This window comes from Tiliqua scincoides, chromosome 3 (genome assembly GCF_035046505.1).
Source record: "Tiliqua scincoides isolate rTilSci1 chromosome 3, rTilSci1.hap2, whole genome shotgun sequence".
Lineage (NCBI taxonomy): Eukaryota > Metazoa > Chordata > Lepidosauria > Squamata > Scincidae > Tiliqua > Tiliqua scincoides.
This window is the reverse complement of record NC_089823.1, coordinates 196541223-196549739: the sequence shown is the minus strand read 5'-3', so window position 1 is coordinate 196549739 and position 8517 is coordinate 196541223. Positions and strand designations below refer to the sequence as shown.

At 44.7% G+C, this 8517-nt stretch overlaps 1 pseudogene; it reads left to right on the top strand.

The window, feature by feature from the left end:
• The first annotated feature begins 4970 nt into the window (after nucleotides 1-4970).
• LOC136646434 (5S ribosomal RNA) lies at nucleotides 4971-5088 on the top strand (annotated as a pseudogene).
• The last annotated feature ends 3429 nt before the right edge of the window (nucleotides 5089-8517 follow it).

Sequence of the window (8517 nt, the reverse complement as noted above, 5' to 3'; positions counted from 1 at the left end):
CTGAGCTAGATTTAACACCATTTTAACACAATCCTCAGTTTTGCAGAGCAGCCGTAAACTGCATGAAGCCTTGCACTGAGAGCTCCTTCACACATAACACTTTTTCAGGTTTATGCTTTTTAAAAAATATACTTTAACTTTAACAATGTAATGTGTGAACAAAATAGTGTTTGTGAGTGTATCATGAGTGGATCAGAAAGACAGGATATGCTACACTTCCATCTCATGGCTGCAGTCAGTGGCATGTGTGAAATGACCCTGAGGAATTTGAGCTTTTGACCCACATAGCCTTGCTGCTTCTGAGATGTGGGTATTCGCACACGGATTCCCAGCGCTAGGGCACCCTGGTCTGCAGCCTGGTCTTTGGGGGCAATCTTGGTCAAGTTATTCTTCCCTGTCTTTATTTTAGCTGTATGTATCAACTGACATACATTTCTATGCCTTGCTTCTAGGGTTGATGCTGGTGCCCTGGACCCTGGGCACAGCCCTCTCCTGGGTCTTTCTGTGCAAGTGCTCCATCCTCTCTCTGGCAGGCCCCCACTTCACCCAGCTCATTCTCCCCAGCCCCCAACTCATCCCACTGGTTATGACAGTAACAGCTCGGACAGCAGAAAAGTAACAGTGGGTGGGGGCAGTTCCTTTCCCTCTCACTCTGCCCACCAGGCCAGGCTGCATTGACTTCCAGGAAATAAGGGGGGGGAAGTACCCAGAATGCAAGCAGTTCCACCTCCTTCATCTCCCCAAAAGAGAGGCTAATACACTATTTTTGTGTGTTCTGATTCAGAGTCAAACCGCACATCATGTTAAATGAATAATTTGGCCTGTGTGTGAAATAGTTTGACATGCCAGGGTGCTGAATCAGAATTAAGACAGTGGCACAGAAGAAAGGAGATTTTGCTCTTCCCCTTCAAAGGAGTAAATACCTTTGGTTAAAGTTAGCAACCCTACCCTTGAGGTTAACATTAGTTGCTGGGGGGGCAGAGGGGGGCAATAATGTATTTGCATTGGGAACACAATACAAGCAGAAAGATTAACTATCCCCTCTGTCCATGCCATGATCGCAGCCCTGGTCCCCTGTGGCTGCTATTTAAGTTTTTAAAAACCACTTACAGGGCCAAGCCACACATTTAATGTAATGGATAGTTAATGGGATGTGTTTGTGATGAACAGGTCCTTTGAATCTCCCTCCATTGTTCACCAGAAGCAGAAGTTGCCAGCACACCAGTGATGAGTTGGGCTTATTTTCCTGACCATTATGCAGTGGAAACACATGGAACAGGATCTATATAACTCACAGTGCAAGCCTATGTATGACCACTCAGAGGTCTCTTTATGTTCAGTCTGGCTTATTCCCAGGAAAGTGTGCATAAGACAGCACTCTCACTGTCACTTCCTGTCTTCCCCTCCTGCTTTTTGTCTCATTCGAAGTTGCACATGGAAGAAAGGTAGATGAGGTCAACCAGGGTTGTGATGGGACTGTGACCAGACAGTTGGGTGTATGGGCCAAAGAAATTGCAGTTGTTAAACCGTTTGCTTGCTGAACCTAGGAATGGAATGAACTCAGGCAGCCTTCATATCGGGGGCGGCGTAGACTACATAGTCTGAGGATTTCTGCAATGGTCACGTGGCTTGCAGGCAAATAAGTACTGTTAGCCTAAGCAGTAACTTGTCCCTGTCCTCTCGGGCAAATGGATTTTTTTTCCAACCACCTGACTTTATGAAAGAGCTAAAGAGACTAAAAAGGCTGCATGTGAGGATGGAAGCAAAATTATGACCAATGACATTGAAACCACCCCTCAGCTTAAAGCACTCCACACAACACCCCTTTCCAGGGAGCAGGCAAGCTGCCATTTCTGCTTTGGCAACCAGCAGCTTGACCAAAAAAACCCTGCAGACACCCTCAGCAAAAAGAAAGTGCAGCAGCTCAAGGGAAACAAATCCCAGTGCCAGGCAGGGAAGGCCTAATTCAGGGAGATGTTAATTTCATTTGGAAGGAGTGATTTAGCTTCACAGATTTATGCCTACCATCCAACATCCGAATGGGATTTGATTTAGGCGTAGACCAAATAAAACAACAACCACCACATAGCCTCCTCCTCAGTGTCCAGAAAACCGAGTTTGGTCACTCCTTCAAGGTACATAAAACAAGTGACAATAAAATAAACCAGGGCAAACCAAGCACGGAACTCTCCATTTTACTCTTCCTCCCCTTATTTTAATCTTTACTGCACCATCCATTCCCAAACACCCCATTTCCCCCTTCCCCTTTCTTTTTTCTTTCTTTAAATACAGTCTAATCCCGAGTGTGAACTGATGTAGTTTGTCTATGGGGGGGAGGCAAAATCTCTCTCTCTTTCTGCCTTTTTTCCTTCTTCTTTCCTTGGCCCAGTTCATTATTTTTCTTTCTTGTCACTCAGTGTGATAGGTTGAACAGAAGTGCAGAGATGAGCACTGAAAACGGTGTCACAAGGCCTTAATCTAGTCTTTAATGCCTGACTTCAGAGATGTCATTTATCTTCTAACTGCAGCAGGCATCCACCAACTTTATCTCTAATAATATATTGATGGATTAAAAGGGTCGGGCAGGAGACCGGGCTGGAAAAATTGCTTATTGACATCAAAATACAGTGCCCTCAACCTGATAAACATGGAGGGGCTCGTGTATCTCCCAGAATAGTTGGTGTTGCTATAATTTTTTTTTTTCTCGCGCATGTTTCTCACAGGTTCATGGGGTGGTCCAGCGAAATAAACAAATGGAACAAATAAAGAGGAAATACTGGGGTTTTTTTCTGCATTGACATAAGCAAGTGGAAGCAAAGATATTTCACTCAGCTTTTTTTTTTCCATATTGCTATATCTGTGCACCAGTCATTAGTGTTTGTTTATCATATTATGTGTCAAATTTCATAGAGGTGTAAAAGGGTAACAAGCTACCCCGTTTTAGCAGGCTGGACAAATAGGATACATAGGATACCCTATGATATATGGCAGCATCCCTTAATAGTGACTCATTATGCTTTTACAGACTATTCTTTCTCAAAGGCTATAAAAGCCTGGAGCTGTCTAGTAATCTCAAAGGCTGAAATTCATCCCACAGCACACACTACTCAAGCAAGTGCCTTCTTTGGATAATTAAACAGGGCTGGGTAGAGAATTCAACAGAGGACTCTAGCAAGAAGTATAGCCCTGCCTCTCTTGAGGTAATAACTGTTCTGTATCACCAAGAATGTGCCACTTTGAAACCTCTGTGATGTACCTTTTCACAGACAGTGCAAAGTTATTCAGTGATGTGGGCAAGAGAAAATAACCTGCATACCCTGGATGATCATGATTGTCTCTAGGGAAAACTAAAGTTGGTGTGACTGCGCATGGTGAATTTGCTCATTCGTACTTGAGTTCTAAACTCTTCCTTCTTTGGAGGCTTTGCTGAAAAGTGGCCTACAAATTTTAAACGTAAATTACTCTGATCCTTCTCCCCTGCTGACTCTTTAGCACAGCATGTCCAGCTTTTCTTTTTCGGTTTTGATTCTTTCCGTAATCCCTCTCCTCATCAGCTTGACCAGGAGACAGCTATTGGGGAAAACAGTTCTGAGAGAAGAAAAGAGAAGCTGATGAAGACACTTGGTGTTCTTTTGCTGGATAAATTTAGATGGGAAGGAAAGGAGATGGATGGAACAATAGCTAGAGAGACAGGCTGATCTCTCTCCAAGGCCTTCCTTTCAGTCCTCATTATTATTTACTATCTTTGACACTATCACACATACCATCATTTTAGAAATGAGCTATGTCAGAAGGCCAGATGCAAGGGAGGGCACCAGGATGAGGTCTCTTGTTATCTGGTGTGCTCCCTGGGGCATTTGGGGGGCCGCTGTGAGATACAGGAAGCTGGACTAGATGGGCCTATGGCCTGATCCAGTGGGGCTGTTCTTATGTTCTTATGTTCATCCTCCTTGGGTTTCTGTGACACTGAACATATATAAGAGGCTGCTTAAACTGAGTTAGACTGTTGTCCATTTACTGCAGTACTGTGTACTTTGACCAGCTCAGCAGGAGTCCAGGCAAGGGTCTTTCCCAGTCCCCATTAGAGATGCCAGGAACTCAAGCGGAGACTAGTTTACAAGAAATAAACTTTTCATTGCAGTACATTTATTTGAAAAGTTATCAAGGCACTGCTGGCATCTAAGGGGGGATATGATTGAGATGTACAAAATTATGCAGGGGATCAATAGAATGGATAGAGGGATGTTCTTTTCCCTCTTACACAACACCAGAATCAGGAGAAAACCACTTAAATCATGTCAGGATAGTTATTATTATTATTATTATTATTATTATTATTATTATTATTAACAGTATTTATATACCGCTTTTCAACTAAAAGTTCACAAAGCAGTTTACAGAGAAAAATCAAATAACTAAATGGCTCCCTGTCCCAAAAGGGCTCACAATCTAAAAAGATGCAAATGAATACCAGCAGATAGCCACTGGAACAGACAGTGCTGGGGTGAGGTGGGCCAGTTACTCTCCCCCTGCTAAAAAAAGGAACACCCACTTGAAAAAGTGCCTCTTACCCAATTAGCAGGGATTAATTAATTAGTTAGAACAGACAAAAGAAAATATGTCTTTACCCAGCATGTAATTAAGTTGTGGAACTCCTTGCCACAGGATGTGGTGATGGCACCAGTCCTAGGTACATTTAAAAGGGGATTGGACAGATTTATGGACGAAAAGTCCATCACAGGTTACAAGCCATGAGGTTGCATAAGTTTACATGCAACCTCCTGGTTTTAGAAGTAGGCTACCTCAGAATGCCGAATTCTGGGATAGCCTATTCAACCCCGATAAATGGGTTAATAAAATATCCAATATGGAGTGGCAACAGGATGAGGTATCTTGTTGCATGCTTCCTGAAGCATCTGGTGAGCCACTGTGAGATACAGGTGGCTGGATTAGACAGGCCTTTGAACAGATCCATCAGGGCTTTACCCTGCACATGCCCGATCTCATCTGATCTCAGAAGCTAAGCAGGGTCAGGCCTGGTTAGTACTTGGATGGGAGACCGCCTGGGAATACTGGGTGCTGTAGGCTTATACCATAGTCTTTCGAGACTGAAGGTTGCCAACCAAGGAGGCTTGCAGGCACCCAGTCCTATGTAGGAAGCTGATTCATTATTTCTTACAAACATATGATTTACAGACACTGCTCTCTCCCTTGTGTCTCACTGACCGAGCACATTGGGCCCATTTGTGACTTCCCAGCCTCTTCCTCTTTCCTTTCATAGCCATGTGGCTGCCAGAGGGTGCTGCACCTCCCTTTTCACCCTCTCCAAAATGCACCCTTCCCTCTCAGCCATTTTGAAATTTCAGGGACTTATTTTGTATGTGCGAAACAAAGCATGACAAAAGGCATTAGAATACTTTTCCAAATGCAACTTGTGCCTCTTTTTTTCCCCTTTGTTGTGTTGCCTTTGTTCGCTGTATGTAATTTCCAAAACATTCTGTGGCATATATCACCTCCAAACAACCCCTAAGAATCATTGCTCGCTGGTAGGTGACAAAGAAAAGGAACATTTGAATAGCAAGCTTTCAGCTCCTGGGAAGAGGGGGGGGGAAAAAGACTGTGTGCAAATAATCCAATTTGGTCTCATTTCCAGCTCTTGTATATTACAAACGATAGGAATCCAGGGATACATTCTGAAACGTGCCAAACAGAAAATTGCACAATATATATGAGCTGCTTTATATTGTACTATACTCTGCTGCATTATTTATAAAGTGCCAAAAGTTGGTTAGCTGGAACTCAGAATCAAGAGACAAATAGGGAATGGAGAAAACTTCATGATTTGGGAGTTATCACTTGGTTCCAAGCTAAAGCATCACAGGGCCACCATTTCAATGGCATCTCTATGGAGATTCACATGGGCCCAAGTGATTGTTGCCACTGCTCTTGTTGCTTGATCAGCCAGGATCCACTAAGGTGGATTGGGCTGGAGGTGGTGAATCACCCTCTAGGAGTGATCTGTGCAGGTGTCAGTGTCACTTGCCTATTTGCCTTTCATCCTCCTGACTGGGAGGGTGATAGGCAAATGCAGCAGCTGTTTCTTGTACCTTCCTTCCTTCCCCAGAGTGGGCCCAGACACGGATAGATGGAAGTGGTAAGCAGCTGCCACTTTCCCCTTAGCCTAAGACATAGGCACTCAGCAAGCAGTGCTAACTAGCAGCCCAATATAGGAGGAGCACTATTTGAATAAGTGCCTCTTTGCCCAGTTATTTACTCCTCGGTAGGCCTACAGGCCGCATATTAGTATCCTGAGACCCATGCCAGCTATGTAGCATATTCTGAACAGATCAGAGCAAGATGGAAAAAAGGGGGACAGGATCCAGTGTGTACTTTTGCCATTGTGATCCATCCCCCTTCAGCCAATTCCCCACTCCCCCGCCCCACCCTCTTCCCTCCCTGCTCAAACCTGCCTTGGATGTCCATGGTCCACCCACAGTCCACCCTGCCTCCAGAGCATTCATGCAAGTCTGGCACATGCACAGCACCAATGACCATTTCCACCAGTTGCTCCATCAAGCACAATGACAACACGGCTTTTGTGACACCACAAGAGTACCTATGGCAGTGGATCACAAGATCTCCTACCATAGGAGGATAAGATTGGGTCATAAGTGCAGTGCTTTCTAAGTGCCAAAGAACTATTTAAGGGCCTGTTGTCCATTTACATCCTGTCCAGGTAACACTCAGCATTCCAGAATGCTTAAGTTTTGATGGAGGCAAAGCAGGGGGCAGGTTGGCCAGACTCTGAAGTTCAACCTACTTAGCCTCTCCCTCCCTCCCTTCTACAATTATCCCTTCATTGTTGTACATGCTCTAGCTGTTGCTACAAAAGTCCTGATGACCTGAGACTAACATGACTGTGTCAGCTACACACATGTGTGAACTACGTATAGAGAAATGGGGATGGTTCATTGTTTCCTCACTACTTTGATCAAGGCTAGTAGAGGTCCTCCAGCTCCTCAGAAATAGGGCTTTTTCAAAGAAATACCACTGCCTCCTGAAAGCACTATTTTCAGTCTGAAAACCAAAATGAGAGCACATTTAGCACTGACCTAGCAGATATACAGGTAAGTCTGTGGTGCCAAAGGTGGGAATTCTCAGTGTAGTGGTCCCTGAGAGTGGTCTGTAGGGAGCATTGTTGCATCAGTGTTTCTAGCCCCTGTAAGAACTCACCATTGTTCCTATCCTGATTTTCAAAGAAGTGGGAGATTGAAACGGAACTCTACTTGCCAATCACCAATAAAATGTACTAACAGTCCATAAAACTTCTCATTTTGAACCGCTATCCTTGAATGCAGGAATACAATCAAGTTAAGCCTTAAAGGCAAGTTAATGACTCCAGTCTTTAAAAGACTGTTATTCACCATGAGCAGCATGGGGAAAGAAAAGGACACAATAGCAAATATTAAAATGCCTGGTCACAAAGGCTGACATTTAAGTCTAGGGAGTTCATAGTCGCATCTCTTCTGTTTGCTTGTTTCTCTTTTAGATTATGTTTTTAAAAAATTGCAGGCAGAATGTAGAGATGCCTAGTATATCTTGGCCTTCCCAGTAATTTTAAAAAACTTCCCATCCACCATCATAAGGAGATTTCAGAACTTCTGTTTTTCAGTGCCCAGGGGACATAAAGGTGGCTTTAGAGATTGGGCAGATTGGGCACTGGTCAAGGGACCCTCACTCATCAGAGGGCCCACTGAGTTGGGCCAGCCCCCAAACCCTTAATACCAGTGTTAGCACTCAACATGCCATCAGGAGGTGGGTTGTCATGGGGGAGGCCAATGCAGGACTCTACCCAGGAACCCCAGCAACCAGGTGTAAACATTAATCACACAGGTTTTGCACATATTGTCACTTAGATGTGGACAAAGTACCTCTACACCCTTGGATTTGTGTTTCCTTTCCATGACAGAGTAGCTCTACAGGTGAAAACCCCAAACCCCAGAGTAGCTCTACAGGTGTCTGTACCCATAGGTACAGACAGGGCCCATAAAAAGTGGTACAGCGATTAATTTGTATCCAGGCCCATGGTCAAGAAGTGGGCCCAGGAGCTCAATGGTGGGCCTGGGGGGGGGAGTAGAGCGACAAAAGCCCCAGGCACTGCACCCACTGCACCCCCACCTCTGTTGCCTCCACCTGCCCATCAGAGCCATTCCATGGGCAGGCAAAGCCCTGCACGATGCTCTGATGGGCTTGAGAAGCCTTCTGAGGCTTCTAGTGCAATCTTAAAGAGTTCTTCCATTTTCTCCGCAAAACTAAAAGTACTCTTTAAGATCACAATAGCACAAGAGCATGAGGCTCTGTGCACTTCAGTAAGTATCTGGGGGGGAAGGCAGTGTTATGTGGGGGTGATGTGGACCCAGCCCTGGGGCAGCATAGGGCCAGGTCCATTACTACAGGAGTCAAAGGAGAGGATCCAGAAATTCCTGGGATCTTATATTTTCTTATCTTACCTGGCCT